At 40.7% G+C, this 24,079-nt stretch overlaps 1 protein-coding gene across 4 annotated transcripts in view; it reads right to left on the bottom strand.

Annotated features, from left to right (window-relative positions):
* PKIB (cAMP-dependent protein kinase inhibitor beta) overlaps positions 1–24,079 on the bottom strand; it is a 57,391-nt gene that overhangs the window by 22,565 nt on the left and 10,747 nt on the right. The gene's annotated exons all lie outside the window — the stretch shown is intronic.

Genomic DNA, 24,079 nt, shown 5'->3' with positions numbered 1-24,079 from the left:
AAAGAAACACTGAAGAAAAATTAACTTCTCAGTTAAGGAAATGATTCAATATTCTGTGCCAAGACAAGACATTCTCCACTGATGTTTTTCAAGGGTCAGTCAGCCACAGGTGAGGGATTGGAGGGAAGGTGAGGATTTTATTTACCATCAAATAGGTTTCTTCAACACAGAGGACCAATTCTGGTAAAACTTGGATGCTGTAAATCTAGAGCAATCCCACAGAAGTTATGTTCCTCTAGATGTACACCAGGGCAATCGAGATAGGGATCTTAGTACAAACTGTTCATATCAGCGAATTACTTGGTTACTAAAGTAAAAATGGGACATTTCAGTGGATGTCAGTGGAAACGTAAAGTCAGGTAGCAGAAATAGAAAATAATTTGCCTAGATACGTATTCCTTTTCTATACAGTGTCATCTCTATTTCAAGTATTTAACCTAGACATGAAAAGAAGATAAAAAAGGAAACAATTTTGTTTAAATGGCTCTATTAAGCTAACCTTCAAACAATTAATGTATTAATTTGGGTACCACACTGAAATTAAACCACACTAAAGTCTACACATATCTATTAAACAATTCAGCACTTGCCAAATACAACCTTTTCTTCCCCATATCCTCTCTTGGATGAACATTCTTCCCTCTCACTTTCATACTGAGAGATAATACTTCATGAAACCCTGTACAAACTTTGCAAAGAGCTCAGAGAACCCTTGCCTTTTTCACAGGTATTAGTTATAAAAATGCTGCTCCAGAAAGTTATTAGAATAATAATACAAAAACCAGCAATGTGAAGTAGATGCGGGTTCATCATAGACAGATGACTGGATTTCAAAATAAACTGTAACATTTCTGCAACAGTAGCTGATACAATGAAGAATGCATAAATTTACAGAAAAAGCGCAATCTTCCCTGAAGCTTTTAGCACTCTGTAAAATTAGTTTTCTTCTTGTGCATATTGATTATGGTCATTTTATTGTTTTGCTTAATTAGCACTATCTGAAAAGAACTTCACCTACATAACTGTCTTTGACCATTGGTTACAAGATATGCTTCATTTATTTTAGTATAGCTGGCAGGGCAAAGCAAAAATGGGATTCTAATTAAGAGCCAGGATCTGAGGAGACTACAGGGAGTAGTGAATTCACAGTATCTGTGAATACAGGGAGATAGAAAATGTTATCAATTTCTACCTGTTCTACAGTAACAGAAAGTATGTGGCTGCCACCATGCTGATGCTCGCAGACAACCCAGTTAGGGTAATGCAATGTCTACAGCACCATTAGCCCCCTTTCCAACATGTTTTCTTCTCTTCTATTCCCCTCCCCCCCCAATAAATCATGCCTGATATCAGCAGAGAAGCATAAAATTGTGAATGTTATCTCAAGTTAAAATGCCATCTTGTTCTGAATCTGTTGCTCACCTGAAGACCAAACCCCATGCTTTTATTTCAGCTGATACATTACTGGACAAACTGTTAGTACAGTCAGTGCTTTGAACCACATCCTTAGTCCAAAATAGTTTCTTTGCACATGTCCTTTCAAACCTGACATTTTGTGTGTTGATTTTAGCTGCCTTATAGTTACCTAAGTGCTCGGGAGAGGAAGAAAACAACATGCACATACAAAAGGTCTGTTGATGGGTTCTCTCTTTCCTATTTTGAAGTTTAAAAGCGTATATATCATACATCTTTGCAGCTCTCCAGGTTTTCTACTACCTAAAGGATAGATTTTTCTGAGCTGTTACTGCAGCTTCCAAAACCATGACTCAGAAACCAAATTTTTACACTTAAAAGTTCGGCAAGTGACGTGGTGCCAGATAAATTAATGATCTAAGAGCTTCCTAATATGCTTTAATGAAAGTTTGCCTACTACATATGCAAGGACAGATTACTTGCTGTAAACTTGGACAAACTTTGTTGGTCTTGCAGCATTGAGAGCATTCAGAGTATCACAAAAGACATGTTTGGATTGTGTAAAGTCCATTCAGACATGTAATCATTTAGTAAACCACTTCTGCATTTCAAGAAATTAATTTTCCAGATAATTCTGCTGAGACACTTACTGACTTTTTCTACCATAAGAAGTTCTATTTATTAATTTTTTAATATATGAACAAAGTATTCTGAACTTGAATTTGGTGCACTTGAGAAACTCAGGTTAATCTTTTTATAGACTGACCAAGTTATCTTGTATTAATTTTTAAAGAAATCAAAATTAGAACGTGAGGTATATTATTGGATCAATGTCCACAAGGTTCTTGGGTTTATAAGATGCATACAAAGGCATTTCAGGTTATTTTTAATGTGCATTTATTTTGTATTATTAGGTATGGACAGCTCCACATCTCCTACACTGAGGAGATACGTTATCCAATTTCTTTTCTCTCTGAATGCTTTTGCTATAGCCATTAAGGTGAGAAGACTAGGGATGAAAAGAAGTTCTCTGAGTTTCATTGGATATGAAAATATTTGAGGTCACCCTACGACTGATAAACCCACACTTTTCTCTAAAGCAAATAAAGGTGGAGTTAAGCAGAGTGCAAGCAGCCAATTGCAAAGTCTAACTTTTTGTGGGATGTCATGATAAAGGTCCACTACTGCCCCTGGAACTCCTCTTGCCTTTTTTCTTGTTTCACACACAACAATTCTTCATAGCGTATGGGAGTGGGTTTTCTTCATTCTTCAGCCAAGAGCATGTGCATGTATGACAAGTGCCACAACACCTTTGCTTGAGGTAGCAGACCTGCAAAGCATACAGAGGCCAAACCGAAGAACTAGATGCCAAAGTTTCCTCTCCCAAGTTGGATGCTTCAGAAAACTGCTTCAACCTACAAATTTCATACATGAAAGGACAACCACTCAGAACTAACCAACAGGTAATATCTGGGAGAAGGGCATGCCTAGGGATCCCACTCATCACAGACTTTGCCTTGCTCTGGGTTGTCAGGCAGCATCTGCATCTACCCACCGCTCACTTCAACTAACAAAGAAGTCATCACGTCTGCAATGACACCTTCAAATCACCAGGCACAGTTCATTCCTCCTTTTGAAAACATGCCCAGAGGAATACCTTGTGATTTGAATAAAAACTGCCTTGAGCTGTGGTCTCCTGCATGAATGTTTTGATCAGCAGGGAAGAAATGAAGTTGAGCAATAGCACTTTACACTGTGCAGAAGTATTTTAACTGAAATGTTGCTCTTTTGATGTCAACTGAAATTTTGCCCTATTCTTTACACTTTAACCTCTAATGCGATGCTTTCTTTGAGGGGGAAAAAATGTATGCCACTGAAGTTGGGAGTCAGGACTGGCATTAGTCAGGCCACCACCTGAAACACAGAGGAAAAATATTATGCTTTACACCTAAGGAAACTTGCTTCTGTAATTTATGCAGTGACTATTTTTTATACAAGAAGAAAGAGGCCTTGGAGTCAGGCCAACATTCACAACTTCCACATTTGCAGCTGAGCACCATAATTACTGTGCTTGTTTTGTCCCCACAAACCATGAATTCTTATGTGTCCTTTTCTCTAATTAGCTCCCAACTAGCTGAATAAAACCTGTCAGCAGCACTGAGCTTTTAGAAAGGGTTAAACCAACATGAGCAAAACAAAAACAAAATCAAACCAACCCAAACCACTGTATGTTTACACTTAAAAAGCATGGACCATGCTGCATGGAACATGCTGAGTGTTTCTATGAAAGAATATTTTCCTTGCATTGCCAACATTACATTACAAAAATACTGCTAAAGAAAGCACTCAGGAGGACCCCAACAAGACACTGTTCTCTTGGGGAAAACAGTTGCAAAACATCTTAGGACATTTATGTGCTTCTTGCAACTGAAAGTGAATGAGATCACTCACAACACAGAGCTGCACAGCTGTAATTGCCTCTGTTATGTTAACTCGCCACAACTAATATTTTGATTTTTCCTGTCTCCCTGGTGGAATGGTTAATAGAATTTATCCCTGCTAGTGAGGAGTTACCATATATAGAAGGAAAGGAACAAGATTAAAAGAAAGTTGAAGAGTCAGTTTTCAATTGTATGTATTATTTGCATGTACCAAACTCAAACAGGGATTATTTATTCTGGAAAGAATTTTAGACAGTTTTAATACAACTACACTCAGGGAAAAAAATATGCCTCTTGCCAGCCTTTGGTGATGTTTAAATACATGGCATACATTAGTTTGTGAGGAATACTAAAAGTATTCCTACTAACAGTGTAGCTGTTAGACACACACACAGCACTAAACAGACCACTAATGCCCAAAATAAGCAGAAGTTATTTATGCAATTATTTTGGAAACTCTAGGCATCAATTTTTGTGTTTATCATTCCTACATCACATGTGTCTTCTACTGCCACCTCAATTCCCAAACACTGACAAAGCTGTACCAAGTTCAAGAGCTGGATCATCACATAGTGAAGCCTCTATGATGCCAACACTTCATCATAAATCATACATCTGCACGTCATCATACATCAGAAAATGCCTCTTGTTTTGTTCCCCTCACCAAATAGAAGGCTGATTTACCCAGGTTCTGAAGTGTCTTGCTCACACTGCTCTTTAGGAGAGAAGTTCTCAGGCACATACCAAGATAATCACTGAATTTGAAGTTAGTGAACTCTTAGCAACTGCTAAGAAAACAGTGATGACCAGTTCTCAAGGCAGAATAACTGGATAAAATGAAGTGACTTTTTAGACACAAACTGACCATCCTACCTCTCTGACAACAAGGAGCTGTGTTTTCTGGGAGAGACTTTGCTCACCTTATTGTAAGCCAGTCTAGCAAATTTCCTCTTCAAAGTAACATTTTTAGGGGAAAAATGTAATACCAAACATTCAACAGTGGCGTAAGAGCAAAAAAGAAGTGTTCTTGTTATAACTTTTGTTATATACTTTAACACATTGGAAACTGAGTCTCTTTAATTTTAGGAAAGAAAATAAATTCTGCCATTTTCCTAACTTTCTTTCACATTTTATTATAAAGTTATTATTTCAGACCACTCATGGTGTCATGATGATGTCTTTGTATCTGCCCATTCTGTATGGATTCTGACTCTGCTGCTGAAGAAAAGCACGAGCTTTCTGAGTTTTTCTCAATGTCAGCTGAGGAGGGTAAAGGAACAAATAATATAAATGAGAAAAAGTACAAACTAGTTCAACTTTATGCTTTTTAGTCTTCTAAAAAATAGTTCTGTGTATGAAAATAAATTAGGGTCACCGCTTCTGGGACAACTAAAAAAATGATTTAAATCAAAGCAAGGAATCTTACTTGACTTTGCTGAATACTTTCTGAACAGATGGGGTACATGAGACATGAAGGAAGGTCTGTGAGGAAGCAGATTGTGGTGGCTTCTTAGAGGCCACATTCCACTGATGCTTGCTTCAGAATAACAACACAGATAAATTTTGGGATAGACTAAAATGTCTGTCTCCTGAAAAAAAGAACAGTCATCTCTTTCACAGTGAAAACAAGTTAATGAAACAAAGTTCGTCTGTTCAGATGGGAGTAAATGGATGAGGTAGTCAGGAAGAAATCAGTAACTGTCACTTCCAGCAGTGGTTAGAACCGTCATCTTCACCAAGCAGATTTACAAGGCCAAAGGGACAGACTGCCATAGGTTTGAACTCTGGTACAGAATCAGTCAAGATGATGATTGGGTGTGAAACATATTTTACACTTCTCTGATGTAAGAAGTCAGTCTCTTGCCAATGAGTCCCGGGTTTGCTGTATGGGGTTTAATTTTTTTCCATCTGTCTTTTTGCCTAAATGAACATGTATCCAGTGTCTTTGGCTCATTTCCTGGTCCTGCTCCCAGAAATTGCTCCACTTCATTTTGGACCTGAATACAAGTTCTTTGAACTTACTTGATGCTGGAACACTAGATGGTATTATTTCTTCATTTTCTGAAGCAGAAGGAAAACTTCATTTTTGTTATACTAAACTCCCTCAGCTAAATGTTTGCTGGAATTCCATTCTGCCTTCCTGCTAATTACTGCTATGGCTTCTTGCCAGCCATCATTTTGAAAAGTCAAATACTAGCTTCCAGATGAGCAGCAATGTGAAAGACAACAAAGAATCATTCTAAATAAAATATATGGCTGTCGCTGGGTATCTCCCGAAGGTCTCGGTCCTGGGGGGGGAAGAATGACACACAACACACACAAGGGTAACGAGACAAAGAGATGTCTGCCCGCTACGCTGAGCAGGCAGCTTTTTATTAGGTGCCAAGTTCCCCTTTTCCCATACATACATACTATAAACATTTTCCTGCAAAACACCCAGGAAGGCAACACCTGCAGTTTGTTATACAGCTCGACCTTGCACTGTCCAACTCTCAGGGCTGTCTCCATGGGAATGCACAGTTATCTCTTACTTCTCTCACGGGAATGGCCTTACTCCCTTTAATGCTTCTAGCTCTTCTACTTCCAGGGGGGCCGGGGGTTCCATGGGCCTGCCATCTCCCCCCACATATGGCAGCATGAAAGGAAAGCAAATGTTTTCCTGTTGGGACAGTTGCCTGTAAGTCCTGGCTAGGCAACTGCCTTATGAAGATAAGGTGGGGTTTTGTCAAAATGGGAGTTTGTCCACATCTCAAAAACAGCACACTTTTCATCATGTCATGGTTCACTTGGTGGAGAACAGCATTCCTTCATTCCTTGTAGGTGTCTGAGAGTGGGACAGGAGGAGGTGTCTGGGACAGAGGTAGAAGTAGAGGACAAAGTTAGGCTGAAAATTTGGTGATATAAAATCATAGAGTAATTCAGGCTGGAAGTGACCTCAGGAGGTCATCTACTCCAACCTTCTATTCCAAGCAGAATCAATAATTAATTCAGATCACAGTCCTTGAGAATTCATCCTTTCAGCTATTGAATATTTTCAAGGATAGAGACTCCACAACCTCTCCGTGCCAGGGTTTGACTGTCATCATGAAGAAAAGACTCTTCCTTACCTGACATCTAGTTCTAGTTCATGACCATAGTCTCTTGTTCTCCTGCTGTGTAACTCTGCAAAGAGCCTGGCTCCATCCTCTCAGTAACATCTTACAGCTATGGGAATGCTGGTTATAGGTCCCCCCAAGTCTTCTCCAAGCTGAAAAAGCCCCAGTTCCTCATCCTCTTCTCTTCCCTGACCAACTTGGTGGTCTCCTGCTCCAGTTTATCAACATTCTTTTGGTAAGGTAGGAGCAAAACTGGACAGTCTCCTGTACACAGTCTAATGAGTGCTGCCCAGGATGTTTACTCACCTTCCTTGGTGAGTAAAGTTTGGTTTGCACAAAGCAGAATATGACAAGTCCTGTTACCAAGAGTTTTCAGGTTGAGTGGCTCACCCTGACAGGTATGCAAAAGATGGGGAACTATCCACTGATCCAGCAAGATTTTGTATTCTAAGAGTCTCCACCACTTGGAAACTGGGCATGGTGACAGATTTCCAGTTCGGCTGTGAGACATATAGAGCAGAGCATGTGGTACTCCAAATCAAGCATCAAAAATCAGCTTTTTTATTCTGAACAGGACTGGCGCTGAGTCTGGTTTCCAGATGGTTTTCTGTTGTGTGTTTCTGTTGCTTAGAGGAACATAGCAAAATCAGACAGGGAAGCCCTTCCCCACAGAGAAGTAAGGAACCAGGGAAGCTGAAGTAAAAACCTGAAGAATAAGGCAATAATTAGAATATTACATCACTTCCCATGTCAGTTTTCTCCAGAAAGGAACCAGCAATGGAAGCTCTCACTTTTATGCCAAATAATTCAGTGTTTGACTCTTCTGTCTGTAGTAGCTTTGGCTGGCTACAGTCTTATTTATAGTTAGATGCAAAGCAATCCATTAAAATGCTTGTTATTTCTTTATTAAAAAATGTGGTCTTTTAAAGGACAGCTCTTGTTTACCATTCCCTCAGATTTCAGTCAAACTTCATATCAGTGTTTGTGCTCTATACTATACAAAGTCTGATTTCTTTTGTTCTCTGTCTGCTTTTGATATTTAATTTTTAAAACTGTTCAATGACTGTATTAGGGTCTGGTTTCGTTGTTTCCATATTTGGAAATGTTCCTTACAGCTCATTGATCTCACATTCATTCATGAATCTCATTAAAAGTCAATGGGAAATTTCAGTTTAAGAATGTGATCTTTGGAGTAGCTCTGGCTTCTAAAAGATGCTCAGCACAGCTGAAGAGCACATACTTACTAAAGCAGGGACATGACAAAGTTGACTTAAAGGACTGCTAACTACATTCACCTCTAACTATTTGTTGGTGTTCCATTTATTTGTTGTATTAATTGTCCATTTATTACCTAACAAAAGACAACTCAAATACAAGAGAAGATAATGTAAAATCAATAAACTGAAGCACTATATACAATGAAATGCCTTTTTAACTCCAAGTTGTAGCACTACCCACCATTGTACTGCATAGCTCCAGTACACAGGAGAAGTTGACTGCATGTCCAGTTTTCATAGCTGCATCCTTAAAAACAAATACTTAAGCACTCTGTAAAACTAGGGCCATAAATGCTTATTTTATCTTATTTTTTAATTTATTCTTTAAAAATAGCAGATGCAGGCTTAAGCGAGACTACCAGGACACAACAGGTCCAAATGTTTAACTTTCTCTTTTTAACTCTGCAGAGTACTGAGTATTGCTGACTTCTACAGGTACTGGGGAGACATAAAGTCATTTAGCAATTTAAAGGATTGAGCACTATTAAATTACAGGAATGCACAAGACCTCATCAGAAAGGTTTCATTCATTGGGAAAATCTTATCTAACAGTAGATTTTTCCCTGACGTCTGATTTCCTGTAACGGGATCACGTTCTTGTGGGTCTTTTGTGCTGCTGTGGCCTTGTACCCAGGCATTTGAGCAGACAAACAGAGAAAAGATACAGCAAATTATAAAAACAGGATTCCCTTTGGTGCTTATACCATCCTGCCTAAGGGCATGCATAGGAGGCTGAGCCTGGGGCTCATTGCTGCTGCTGCTGAGCAGCAGTACCTGGGATACAGGAATCAGGGTAGGAATTACATTACCCTCTAATTCTACTGCTTTTTCAGCATTTGCCTCTTGACCTTCAACTCATCTCACAGTTTCCTCACTCGTTACCTATTTTTCTCTTTACCTTCTATCTTACTGATACAGAATTTGAGGTAATAAGCTTTATGAGTTTATTACTTTTTCCTGTCACCTACAAATTACTTGGCTTGAAGCAGAAACCCAGGAAATCTACAGACTGTGGTAGCTAAAATGTCATACTATCTTTGCAGAGACATAAGCAGTATATAGACAGAGAGGCAGATTAACCTGTGCTCATAACCCTTCAGAAGCAGCACTGTAAAAAGGCAAATGTGTGGTTGCAGGACCCATGAAACACAAAGAGTGAACAGGCTGCGTTTTGAAGGGTAATTTAATTTTAATCACCGGTCAGAGATTTGCCGAAAGCAGAGAAGGCCTTTAAGGCTTGCCACTGTCCACAGCACAGCCATGCAGATGCCAGTATGTCAGTAAAACACCTTTTTTCACATGCCCTAGCACAAGGTGGACACAAGCAGAGCCACGTAGATATCAGCAGAGCTCCAAACAGCCCTATCTGCTGGTCTGAGACCCAGAAGGAGCCATAGACTCAAAAGGGGAAGGCAGGGAAAGTGGTCAAAAGGATTTAGTCTGTCCTTTTATACTGTAGAGCCCATTGTGCCTGTTTGTTACACAAAAAGGAAGGGAGGAAAGAAATCTCCCCCAAACATCAGTATGCAATCTTCCACAGCTTGTAGTCAGGAATCAGCAAATTCACACAGACAGACCTAGGTCTGCATGAGGCTACAGCTTATTTCTGTGCAGGTTATCGTACTGTGCACGGGTCTTTTAAAGCACAAATATAGTTTCTGACATCCTACCTAAATGAGTGGAGTGGTCACCATAGTAACACCTGCATCACATGGCACTGAACACCTGATACCAATCAATCTTGAAAAAATCTTTTTAAAGAAACAGTCTCCTGGAAAACTGCAGATGAATATTTCTAAGACTAAGAAGATGCTCTTTTCAAAATTGAAAGTTTTACCTTATCGTCTTCTCATCTGGTTCTCCCTCCATAAAATCCCATTCTCTATCAGTTTATAAAGGTGATAGAAAATAAACAAGGGCAATGTTTCTGTGCTGAGAATAGTTACAAATAACAAAGTACAGCTGGCACATAAATGATACCTTGCATTTTTTCCCAGACCATGAACTGTGGCTTCTGAGAATACAGCCATGCTCTGGTTGCTGAAACAAAATATCAACATGCTCACTAAAGTGTCTCTCCACCTTCCTAGGACACCAGATTTCCTTCAAATGCTAAAAAATCCCAGAAATTTCATCAGCTTCTTTCTCCTTTTTTGGTTTCCAAGTCTAAAATTCAATTTTGTTGATTAGCATTGTGTTCCTCTCTGTGGGTATAAGAAGAAGAGTATGTTTAAGGAAGTGATGTTTGCACTTTGCTTGGTACTGAAGTGCATTCTGCCACCAGCCCTCCAGACACATCCAGCAGCCAAAGAGCAGATGAAGTTGCTGAAGTCCCTAGGGTTTTTGGCACGTTGTTTTTTTTTTTACAGCTCAGTTCCACCCTAACAGCCTACTGTGCTGTGACTGATCCTCTGCCTGTTTCAACAGTCTGCTGCCTCTTATTACTCTAGCAAGAGCATTGCTATGGGTTGATAAAAATAATCCCAGCAAAAAACTCATGCACAAAGTTCCACTAGCCTCAGCAGTATTTCCAACATAGTCTTGTTATTTCCTATTTTATTCTATCCCAAATTATCACTACTTCCATTATTTCAAAGTCTTCTGCTTCTTAGTTTTCCTTTGAAAAAGATTGTTCAGATGGCTTCAATCTTTGTCATCTTCCATTCCATATATATTTTCTTTTTCAAAGAAGTCACAGCTATAATCATCTATTCTGACAGTGCCTCTCCTTATTTCATGTGATTTCAGAACAGGAGAGCCACTGAATCTGTAAATGCCATTGACTGACAAAATTTGGATATCCAACTCCCATAAAGCTAGTAACAAATTTGCACAGAAATTCTTTCAGCATCCTAGAGATGTGTGTAAAACCAACAGAAGTAGACATTGAGCTCATCTGGGTGACTGCACATTAAAATTGATTAGGAAAATGCTTCCACAACTCAGTTAGTAGTTAGTTTGGAACTAACTACTTAAATCATCAGATGGCCACTTAGAAAAGATCTCACTATTGCTCTTCAAGAAGGGTGCTGTCAAGATTTTGTAAGAAAGGAAGTGCAGTAATTGTATGATTATGGTATGTATAAATCACTTTGCATGCATCACAACTGAAATGTCAAATCGTACTTGTTTTGTGCTTAGGTAGGAAAAAATCCAGTTGTCTCCATTTTTACTATAATACAGGCCTCTACCTAGAGGTATGTTTCAGAAGAAAAGCGAGGAGCAGAGAGAACTAAGATGCATGTTACTTTGAAGCTAGAAAAATAAAGGGAATTAGTGGTATGTAAACATTTGTGGCAGTTGTTTTCTGCCCTCATGTTGTCATGGAAATAACTCTGAGCAGCTGTACCAGGTATTTGTGCTGTCTGTAACACTCTACAAGACAGCACTTTCTACAAGTCAGTGCTAGCAGTCATGCAGTCCTGGTACACATAAGGAAGCCTGGCTTTAAATCTGCTTTCATAGTGTGGAAGTTACATTTATTCAGTAGCGGTTCTGATGCATGTCTCACAGTAAATGGCATTACTGTTCAACAGCGCAACAGACTGCAATGATAGAAATATTCTCCAAAATCAAAATGAAGAAGTCAGTAGCAGCTTATTCGGTTTTAAGGTGTGCCAGGGCCCAATTATGGTTTTCAAGCTGCAGAGGAATCAATGGCAGAAGAGATCTACTGATTCCATTGATTTTGGCCAGGATCGGAGACCATACTTCAACTACAACCAATATCTTTTGCAAAGATAAGTGGCAAGGGAATATCAGGAAAGTGCAAGTGAGTTGTCACAGCAATTGAGAAAGCTCTCAGTGGCTTCCTGTGATTTACCAGCCTGTAAGAAACTACTCAGAACCTCTCCTGCCCAAATCTTTAGTTTAAAGACAACAGCGTAATCCTTGCAATGAAACACAAAATGGGTCCACCCTCGCCCTGAAAGAGCATTGTCATAAATAACTAATTAACCACACAGTTCAGCCTGGAAGCCGAACGTTGTACTTGCCACTAGAAAATTATGATTCCTTTGTTTTCCATATAGATTTATAAATGAAGGGTCATAAAAAAAAAACAGCAGTGAGGGTCAAAACCACCACAACTATTTTCATTACCTTCTCTAGCAGGTCTTCATATGCTTTTGCTGACAGGAAGATCACAAATCTTTCACCTCTATGCAGCTGACTCATCAGAGCTGTAGAAGCTGTCAGTACTGCAAGTTTTGATATGTATGCTAAACTGATGCTTTCTGTTAAGGCTGCTACTATCCTTATGTGTATGAACTTCAAACACCAAATACCACACTGTGAATATGGCATGTGGCATTTAGGCTGGGGTTCATTTTTTAGTGCTTTTTTAGTAATAAAATCTTTATATAAGCACATCTACACGGTGACTCTTTTTTATCCCCTGATGCTGTGTAGTATAAATAACTAAGAAAATAGCTTACTAAAGTGTTATTTATACAAATACAAACACAACCCCCTAGATTTGATAATATATTTTTCTTTTGTACTAGTGTAATTGTGAAATAAAATCAGCTTGATAAAAATTTGATTCATAAAGAGAAAACAGGATCAGAACAGCAGAACCCTCAAGCAAAGCAAGTCAGAAAGTCTGCTCTCTGAGTTCTCCTTTCATATTCAGACTTCCATCCCTGGCATCTAAGGTTAAGATTTTTTTGCCCTAGTCCAGTTTTAATTTCTGAGTCTCAGTACTATCACCTAGACACATCTGACACCTTTTGTTCTCCTCCCCAAAGAAGAGTAAAAGTCAAGGATAAAGGCTGGATTCTCTGACAGGTTTTATCTTCACACTGTGATTAATGAAGCTGATGCTGTACTGAATTTTAACTTGAAAACGCCAAAAACAACATCCCTCTGACACACTGTGGAAGAAAGGCACCAATTCACCCCCTTGCCAGCCTGAAATTGCTTAGAAAGGCTCAAAAACATTTCAAGACAAGAGGGTCTCCCTTACTCCTTTAATTTCCCTACAAAACCCTTTAGACATAAACCATTGATCAAGCCTGGCACTGAAATTGAACTCAGCTATACCTAGGCTCCAATAGGAGTTTAGAAAGCAAGGGAGTCCTCCTAGAACCTCATGACTCAACGGGAATATTTTCCTTACCTTTTACATCCTTACCCTCTTACATACCTGGTCTCCATGTAAATCATTTAAAATTGATTCTAAACTGATTTTTCTTTGTATGCTTTATCTACATAGAAAGTCATAGAATGAACCTTGCCATCAAACTTTGTCAAGATGCATCTGCACAAATTGAGATTAAACCTGCTTTTGCCAGTACCTTGGACAGTGATTCTCTAAGTGACCTAAACCATTCATTTGCAACAATCTCCTAAGAGAGCATCCATGGTAACAGTTTTTACCCAGTTTTTACCCTTTGCCTCATTCTGCCTTCAGATGAGTTTGCATCTGTGTTAGGAGCAGCCTCCTAAGTGCTGACCTCTGCTAAGAGGCATTTTATGCCAGCTGTTGAGATGCACAGGATTACTGTCTGAGTACAGCTTGACAGAAGGGGAGGGACTGAACTTCGGTCTACAGACAAACCATTCTCCACGTGCTTCCTACTCCCATGACCGCCATTATGACATCGTATTGGCTGTAAGAGGCAAACTTGCTCTTTCTTCTGAAATACGCAAACATGGCATCAATTTAGACTGCAGTGCTTTTACAGGACACCTTTAATGCCCATGTAGAGCAACTTTAGAGATTCTTTTTGAGAGAGGTGTAGACAGGATCCCTCCAATGAAAAAATCCTTTATTGCAATTCCTCCTGGGTCCAGTATAATGGTATTGATCTGGAGGACTGTTTCCCCACTGCAGTGTGGTGCCCAGTCTCTGGAGGTTTTGAAGTAAAAAAAGGTGTCTATGTTAAAGAAATAAAGATGTGATGTTAATGTGGGTTGAACACTTGATCCAACTCATGCTGAAGTCAGGGAGAGCATTTCCAGGATCTCAGATGCAGGACAGGGCTCTAAGAGAGGGATTTGGTATATGTTTGGACTAGCAGCAAGGAATTATGCCTTCTGTGAAGCACCTTCGAACCCTGAGAGGATGCACAATGGCTTAATCCTCCTCACACAGCCTATGCTGAACATAAATGATATTGGCAGGAATGATTTCTACATTGTAAACTTGTATTTGAGGAGTTTATCTTTTAAAAATGGATGAAGCTTATCAATTTGCATATTTTTACCATTCCCAGACACAGAGATATGTGGGCTCTACGTCTGAACAGATAATGAAGGTCAATTCAATTTCTGATCCCATGTTGCAGCTACTAAGCTAAACAACTTGAGTCATAAGCCTCATCTGCAGTGAAATATATAAAAAAATGACATTTCATTTTAACCTTCTTTTATCAAGGTTAAAAATATGTATATAGCTGCTTCGTAGGTTATCTTATGCTTAAGCCACATCTGCTTACAGTTGTAGTTCTTTACTCAACCAGTAACTTGCATAAGGGCATTCTACCACTTTCATAAGAAATTTCACAGATTCAGAGAGAAAAAAACCCCTTTCCATACCTGGCATGTTATTAATATTTATTGATGAGCATTTAAAACTCTAAATCTGTTCTAAACATTCAAGAATGAGCAATGAAGGAAGCTTGTTTTCAGTGGCAGAAAAACAGTTTTTCAAAAACAAATCTGTCTGTATTAATGAGGCCTAATTAAGCAACTTTCTCTTAACAGTCCTGGCTGAAAGCGCATACTGAATTACTTACTAATTTGCAGAACTGCTGAATATGTACTTCTCATGTGGAATCTGTAGGAATTTAAATGAAACAATATAGTGCAAACATAATCTCCTGTAATTAGCCTTTAGTTTTAATTACACAAGTTCAGATGATTTGTTAACATATATTTTCTTCAGATCTTCAAACACAACATTAAGGAATTCTGCTCTTCTTGTCAATAGGAGAGAGTCCCTTTTCTTCCAGCATTGTGACAGGTTCCTGTTCCATTCTCTTTTTCTGGGACATTTCAATGTATACCTTTAGTATAATCAATAGCTAGATCATCTGAGGGGTGTTCACTGCACACACCTCCTTTCTCACCTCAGTATTTCTGTGTGTGCTAAGAGGCACAAGAGCAATGCTTTTGTCTTCAAAACTGCTTAGCCTTAGCAAGGCAATGGCAACATCCCTATATACTAGAAGTGGACAAGAAAGCAATGGCTACAGCTGGGGTAGGGGACAAGGAGCAAATCACACCAGTTGGCAGAGGTTGATAAGAAGGAAGAAGTTAAATCCAAAAGAGAGGTGAAATATGGCAGCAGTGAGGGCTGGCTTTGAGAAGATGGTGGCTATCATTCCTGATGTCCTGTCCCTTGGCCAATATCTCTGTTAGAAACCAACACTGCAAATTCACACACCTCCACAGATTTATGGTTTGCTTTCCATTACACACGATCTTAGCAAATGTTCACAGAATTAACAGGCAACAAATTTCAACTGTTTCAAAGACAGAACTTGCCTGATGTCATGCAGGTGGCTTCAGGGAGCAACTTCTGGATGTCTGTGGCAAATCTACCCTGGATTTGAAAACTGTTCAATCTCAATAAATCATTGAGAGGTCAAAGCGGTAATTGATAACGTTGAGAAGGTCATAGAAAACCTGAAGCAAGCAAAAATCTATCAACAGCAATTAAAAAATACTGTGTCTGGCTCCAATAACCAGTGAGCTGCTGAGCACTGGACACACGGACAATATACAAGGGGATGCACCTTTGTGTGTTCACGGTGTTTTTCCTTATTTTTTACCTCTCTCAGCAACAACACACTATACACTAGACTGCCATTTGATAAGAACCAGCTCAACTGTCCTCAACTGCTCTAGAGGAAAATATGAAAACAAACTCCCCACAAATGAAATCCCCATTATGTCAGTTCAAAGAAAGGGGAAAAGTTCCATCCCTTTCCTTACCAAAGAGCAATCTAAGTCATTGAGTCACCATCGACTTAAGTAAACTCATTTCTTTCTGTGACAAGGCAGACCATCATGTTTCTAACAAAGAGAGGATGACATAAAAACATTTTCAGTTCTGATTTCAACCTCCAGAACCTGGTGTGAGAGATCACCTTCAACTAAGCCCACAGCAACCCCCTGCAGAGGGGCAGGACTAGTCCCTCCTATGGCAAGAAGTCAAATTTGTCTGCTGATTTTGGAGGTAAAAAGCAGAATGTGAAAGTGGAAAATTACAAGGGTATTTTGTGCTAAGACATCAGCTTTCTGATGAAAATGGGAAAGGATCCCTTTAACTGTTCATTCAGTTTAGTTTTTTTATTTCAAAGAACTAGACAATGAAAGAGTACTCTAAAGATTGAAAGAGATCAGTCAGAAAAGAACATAAGATTATCAATTTTGTCTTCCTATTGAAACTGTGTTACCCCTTCACTTGTGCTAAACTCTGCCTAAATGGTAAAATGGGAAGTTTTAAAGTGCAGAAAGAGATGAACATGTAGGTTTTTCCATACTGATCACCCCTGAAGCCCAGTAAGTCTCTGCTGGTGGCTGCAGAAGCAGCCCTGCAGTGCTGCAGGGTGCCCTTCTGAAAGGACAACAGGAGCAACCAACAACCAAAGCAATGTTCTTTAAAGCAAGGTGATGAGGAGGAAATTTAAAAGTCAAATGCCCCAAAGAATCAACAATTGCTGTCCTGTCTACAGAGAAATCTCTGACATTGGGCAGGCAGAAGATGACAATTTATGTTCTGTCTTTGCCATAAATAAAGCCATCAGCATAGATGTGAGACCTGAAGTCAGCAGTTCCAAAACTAAATCCCTCTTTAAAACCTATGATGAGAAGGAAAAGGGGTCAGAAGCCCAGACAGACTCCAGCTGCATGTTGTAGTCACTTGCCAATGTTCAGCTAAAGCAATCTGCTCTCACACCAGGACTCTCCAAAGGCTGAATGGCGTTTGGAGGTGAGGGGAAAGCACTCCCGGGGAAGACAATGAATCATGTTTGATCCCTAAAGAGATGCAGAGAGACAGCAGAAGCAGAAAAGGGATTTCTTCAGTCTTTGTTTTTCCACTGGGTAGGCCAGATACAGTACTTATATCTGCATGTAGCAAATAATAACAAGAAGATGCAAAACTGATATTAGTAGCAGAATGATGATAAGCCTGAAGCCTTGATGATTAGCCTGAAGAGAAGCAAGTGTGTCTGAACACTACTCCCTTATGTTCAAATTCACTGCTGGATCCACCATTCATTTTCCCCTCCCTAATTTCATGTCACATTATCATTGTGCCTACTCCTCCCTTGCCCCCATGCAAACTGTCCTGCAAAAGAAGACTCGTAGAATCACAGAATCATAGAATCAACCAGGTTGGAAAAGACCTCCGAGATCATTAAGTCCAACCCTTGATCCTACACCACCCTGACAACTAGACCATGGCACTAAGTGCCACATCCAGTCTCATCTTAAAACCCTCCAGGGACAGTGAATCCACCGCCTCCTTGGGCAGCCCATTCCAATGTCTGATTACTCTCTCAGTAAAAAATTTCTTCCTAATATCCAACCTAAACTTCCCCTGGCACAGCTTAAGACCATGCTCTCTTGTCCTACTGCTGGTTGCCTGGGAGAAGAGACCAACCCCCACCTGGTTACAACCTCCTTTCAGGGAGTTGTAGAGAGTGATGAGGTCTCCTCTGAGCCTCCTCTTCTCCAGGCTGAACAGCCCCAGCTCCCTCAGCCTCTTCTCATAGGACTTGTACTCAAGTCCCTTCACCAGCCTAGTTGCCCTCCTCTGGACCTGCTCCAGCACCTCAATGTCCTTCCTGAACTGAGGGACCCAGAACTGGACACAGTACTCCAGGTGTGGCCTCACCAGCACTGAGTACAGGGGAAGAATCACTTCCCTGGTCCTGCTGGCCAACACTGTTCCTGATCCAGGCCAGGATGCCATTGGCCTTCTTGGCCACCTGGGCACACTGCTGGCTCATGTTCAGCTTCCTATCAATCCAAACTCCCAGGTCCCTTTTTCTGCCTGGCTGCTCTCCAGCCACTCTGTCCCCAGCCTGTAGTGCTGCATGGGGTTGTTGTGGCCAAAGTGCAGGACCTGTCACTTGGCCTTGTTGAACCTCATCCCGTTGGAATCAGACCATCTCTCCAGCTTGTCCAGGTCCCTCTGCAGAACCCTCCTGCCTTCCAGCAGATCAACACTCACCCCCAACTTGGTGTCATCTGCACATTTGCTAATGGTATACTCAATCCCCTCATCCAGATCATCAATAAAGATATTAAACAGAACTGGGCCCAACACTGATCCCTGGGGACACCACTAGTGACCTGCCGCCAACTGGATGCAGCACCATTCACCACCACTCTCTGGGCCCGGCCCTCCAGCCAATTCCTGACCCAGCACAGAGTGCCCCTGTCCAAGCCATGGGCTGCCAGCTTTTCCAGGAGTATGCTGTGGGAGACAGTGTCAAAGGCTTTGCTGAAGTCCAGGTAGACCACATCCACAGCCTTCCCCTCATCTACCAGGGGGGTCACCTGATCATAAAAGGAGATCAGGTTGGTCAGACAGGACCTGCCCTTCCTAAACCTGTGCTGGCTGGGTCTGGTCCCTTGTCCATCCTGTAGGTGCTGTGTGATTGCACTTAGGATGATCTGCTCCATAACCTGAGCACTGAGGTCAGGCTGATGGGCCTGTAGTTTCCCAGGTCCTCCTTGCAGTCCTTTTTGTAGATTGGTGTGACATTTACCAACTTCCAATCATCTGGGATCTCCCCAGTGAGCCAGGATTGTTGGTAAATGATGGAGAGCGGCTTGGTAAACTATTCATGCCAGCTCCCTTATCACCCTAGGATGGATCCCATCTGGTCTCATAGACTTTGTGAGGATCCAAGTGGCTCAGCAGGTCACTGTTTCCTCCTGGATTACAGGGGGGGCTATTCAGCTTCCTGCCTCTGTCTACCAGTTCTGGAAGCAAGTTGTCCTGAGGGCAACCTGTCTTACTGTTGAAAACTGAGGTAAAGAAGGTGTTAAGTATCTCAGCCTTTTCCTCATCTTTGGTGACTCTGTTCCCCCCATGTCCAGCAAAGAATGGAGGTTTTCCTTGCCCCTCCTTTTGCTATTGATATATTTGTAGAAGCACTTCTTGTTATCCCTAACAGAAGTGGCTAGTTTGAGTTCAGAGTGTGCTTTTGTCTTTCTAATTTTCTTTCTACATGACCTAACTATATTCCTAAACTCTTCATAAGTAGTCATGTCTGTTAGCACAAGGTTATCCACCATGCAGGCTCTATAACTGCATTTGCTAATGTTTCTTTTGACCTAACAGGCTGTGACTGACCACATAATATTCCATGTCTGGTATCACTGAGATCAAACCTGAAATAAAACAATGGAAGGAAGTCTTAGCACAGTGGGTATCACATTGCTGAGAACTGAAGGTCACCTCTGGACTCAGTGTGCTGTGACACCAGACCTCAGGCAATCTGGTGGTGTTCTTGCTCTTCTCTCTGCTATGTATACCACTGAAACTGTGAAACACTACTTGTGCAGCTTTAAGCAATCTGCAAGTGAAAATAATTCTGATGTTAATTCACCAGGTATTATTCATGGTCCATCTCTCTCTGAGGTATGCACAGGAACAGCATACTCTATGTTCATTCCAGGAATGACAGCTTTACCTTACCCTATATATTGAGGAAAAGAACAAATGCACTTATTCTGAACACAGTTCACATGTCAGTGTTCTACACAAGGATATGGTCAGGCTACACATCAATCAACCATGCAGCTTTACAGCAACAACCAGGCAGATCTATAGATTTTTTAATTGCCTTTGGTATGGATGACATCCCCCCCAAAAAAAGCAGGGCCAGTGTACCACTGTGCTGCAGAGATGCATCTGTGAGGCTAATGTAGCCAGGCATGATTTGTAACAGATATTCTGATATATACCAGAAGCCAAATTCACTCTCGTTTACCCTCAGCCTCCACAAAGTAGAGGAACCAACACAAGACTCTACCCTTCAAGTCCTGGGCAGTCCATTCCTCAAGCCTTGATGAGTTGTGGGTCTAAGCTGGCTAAAAACACCCCCTGAGGGAGGAAACTGTTCTTGAAAGAGCTGCTAAAAAGATCTCCTAAGGATGCACTGCTTCCAAACAGATGCATAAAACCCCAATTGAAATAGAAATAGGGTGGATACATCTCACAGAAATGAAGCAACACATGGGCATAGGACTCAAGATTCCCTATAGTCAACCAAGTTCCTTTCAGAGTTTTATTGAACATCATAAAAATATTCATGCATAGCAATCCAAGCATACCCATTCCCACTGAAGGATGCTCAAGCTCTACAGACAACTTCTCATACAGTGCTCTGAGTTTTTTCTATTTGTCCTTAGTTATTTTTTTGCTTCTTCAAAGAATCCTCAGGGCCGCATGAAGGAGAGGAGACAGCAGTTATTTAGCAGAACTATCATGTCTGTTAAAAGCACAAAAGCTACCCTGCCCCAAATACCATCTGTCAGGGGTTTGTGCCTAATGCCCTTCCTACCATATGTTCTTAGGATTCATCAGTCAGCCTGGCCTACACAGTCTTCTCAGTTTTCGTGGTCACTGAGTTTCATGAGCTAATACTTGATTTCTCAGAGATGCATGTTTTGAACACATCAGCTGACTGACAAAATCCTCTAGAGATATATATATGAAAATTGTATGTATATGAAGAAAAAAGGAGCCACATTAACAAATAAACTACTCTCCTGGAATTCTGGTCTTTCGGCTACAGAAAAATGGGTACCAGATACCAAACACTGATGCAGACAAAATAACCTACTCAAAGGAGAATGAGCTGAAAGCTCACACTAAGTCCTTTACCAGTGCAAGTGTTAATTTTATCAGGAACTGTGAACCACTATAAGAAGAAAAATCAAAGTCAGGATATACCAATAGCCTTTCTGAGATTTCACGCAGTAAGAAAATATGCTGAACCTACATATCCAGGAAAGCTCTATTTAGCAAAGTGAGGTTTCAAATTGCTTACAGAGTGAGCTGAAATAGTTGAATGGACCAGGAGTAGTTTAATGGCTGTAGAGAAAAACAAGCTGAGTGAAAAAACAGTGCCCAGTCTGTGTGATGGCAGAACCCTTGCCTTGTGCAACATGTTTTACATACAGGTCAGTAAACATTTCTGGGATCATAAACTTTTCACAAAAAATGAATTTCTATTATCACTCACTAAGCACAACTGAATCCAGGGCATGTCACTCTTTTGCCTCACTAGAGGACATGAACTCCTCACTCTTTCAAGAAGCTTCCATGGTGACACAGTTGTCTATTCTGTGCTTTGAAGGCTTCATCTCACGACTCAGAAGGTAATGTTTTCCCATTTTAGCAGGGACAAGAAAATCCATCCTTAACCTCACAGATCCCCATCTGAAGGGGATGTGGCCTGCAGCCCCAGAAGAACACTTCCAATGGAGGATGCTCCATAACATTCATATCACCAAATCACAATGTGGAGGGATCTTTTAGATGCCACAACCCAGACCCTAGCATTAATCAACTCTGACAGCCAGATGTGGCTCATCAACAAGATGGAGAAAAAGCTGAAAACTTGTGCAGGAATTGGGGCCACAAATGGCCATGAAACCACCAAGCCAAGGTGGGGGTGTGAGCCCAAAGCCAGTGGTGTGAATGGTCAACAGATGCAATACAACAAGCAGCAGAAAAACAGCTGCAGATCTTACTCCCCTTCCCCATGTCCCACACTATTGGATGTGGAGAGGGAGGTACTTGCTATTGCTGGGAGGTACTGTGATGCTGCACATCAGTATTTTTGTCGAAGCTCATTCTGGATTAATTGGGATAGCTGCCCTCACTACTCAGTCCCAGAGAAAAAAAAAAACCCACAGACAAAAAATCAGGGTTGCATGGTAAAAATACTGTTTTGATATGTTTGGGTTTTTTGTTTCTTTGTTGTTTTATTTTAATCTGAACCGTCTATCACTCTAAAGCTCCATACAATTCCTGCATTATCTCAGTATGCACTGCTGATTCAAAGCAAGGATTAGTAACAAATCTGTGCCACCCCAGAGCTACTAAAACAGCAAGTCAGTGGATGGGAAAAAGACATGCATCTGATAACTAAGATGACCTTTCCTACAGATATTCATGTTTGATTACCGGTATCTTTTCTGGTTATACAGATCTACTAGTACACCATAACATCACAGCTCTTACTGAATTGTAGAGACAAAAATAAGATAGTCTTTACAACGAAACAGTGCTGCATATGCAGTGCAAAATAGCACAAAACTACCAGAACAACGTTATTCTTCTGAATAGTGAAGATACTTTAATAAACCCTATTAAACCCAAGCATCAGTATCAGCCCCAGCATTAAACTGCTGAAGAGCAGTCTTTTAATGGCAAATTTATGACCAAAGGAAATGTTCTAGCCTTGGTATTTTTATAGCATCCATTCATTCTTTAATGGAGGAGGGGGCTATCCAAGATTTTAAATGGTATTCAAAGTGTCCTCTACCTTGAAGAAGAAAAATAACCTACATCCAAACACCCTGCCACAGCTCCCAGAACATGAGATGACACCTGGGTACAACTGCTGTCGACAAAGCACATTCATTTTGTCATCCAGCATTCTCCTCAACAGACATCCTGCACATTCTGGTTATAAAACAAAGCCATCCTGACCTTTTATCTCACTCCTCTTATGAATATCATTGACGCCCATTGTAAAAGTCCTGGTTCACAGCCCCAAGGCCAAAGAGCGAGGGTCCTCAAGTTCTTTCCTTGTGCCACAGACCTTGTTTCCCAAGCTGCCTGCTGCTCTGCCACCTCGGCTCTCCCACTGGTGGGCTGCCTTTCCCAAGGCGTTCAAGTGAACATCCCGCAAACTCAGCACCCCAAACAAGAAGTAAACACAAGTCATGAGATATTTTCCAGTGATTTATTACCAAATGCAGCATGACCTGAGAAAAAAAAATAATTAACTGTTATTTTTGTTCCTCTAATTTAGAAAATGAGGGCACAATTTCCTCCATAAAGCAGATGCCACAGAATTAGCGGTGAGTTTTCTTGGTACTTTGTTCACAGTTTAAATATGCAAATTGGAGTCGAAATATGTGTTTGTTAAATGTTTAGAATAGTTAAACTCCGTTTTTAATTAGAGATGTATCATTTCAGATGTCACAGTTCACCAACAAATGCTGAGCACCACCTTTGCACAGAGTTGCATTTCCCATAGGGTTACAACTCCAGAGCTGTTAGTGGAAATGCCTTTTTCTCCTGAGTGGCAGTTTTTCCAGTGAAACATAATTAACAAGATACCACATCACTGCAGCTCCTCTGCATCTTCCATTTGCAAACAAACTGGTGCTAAGCCCTATCATATTCCAGCTCTTTTCTCAGCTTGCCTTCCCCCTCACCCTCCCTTCCTAAATTCAGGGACACAAATCTACAGAAAAATGTGCTAAGACACTTTCTGAAGAGATGTAAGGAGAACAGTGTCTGCTATGTTTCTCGCCCAAAATAAGTCTATGTGTCTTTTATACAGTCCATATGCCTATTTTCTTAACAATTTTGAAACTCCCTTACTGATACCAGACATGAACATGCCATAATATTCCTTCCTTAGTTTCAGGGGTTTTTTCCTCCCAAGGATTCAGTCCTCTGAACACTCCCAGAACATCTCCAGCCTTTCCCAAGTTCAGTACTGGCTGTGTTGGCACTGTGCAAACACAGCTCACAACACCACTGAGCTGTTTTTAGCTCCCATGCTGCCTGAGGCTGAGATCTTCCCCCTCATCACATCCCATTTTGTGATGAGCCATCTATCCTCATGCTTTTGAATGC

This window comes from Corapipo altera, unplaced genomic scaffold, assembly GCF_003945725.1.
Source record: "Corapipo altera isolate COAL_440 unplaced genomic scaffold, ASM394572v1 2b, whole genome shotgun sequence".
Lineage (NCBI taxonomy): Eukaryota > Metazoa > Chordata > Aves > Passeriformes > Pipridae > Corapipo > Corapipo altera.
This window is presented reverse-complemented; position numbering and strand designations above follow the sequence as displayed.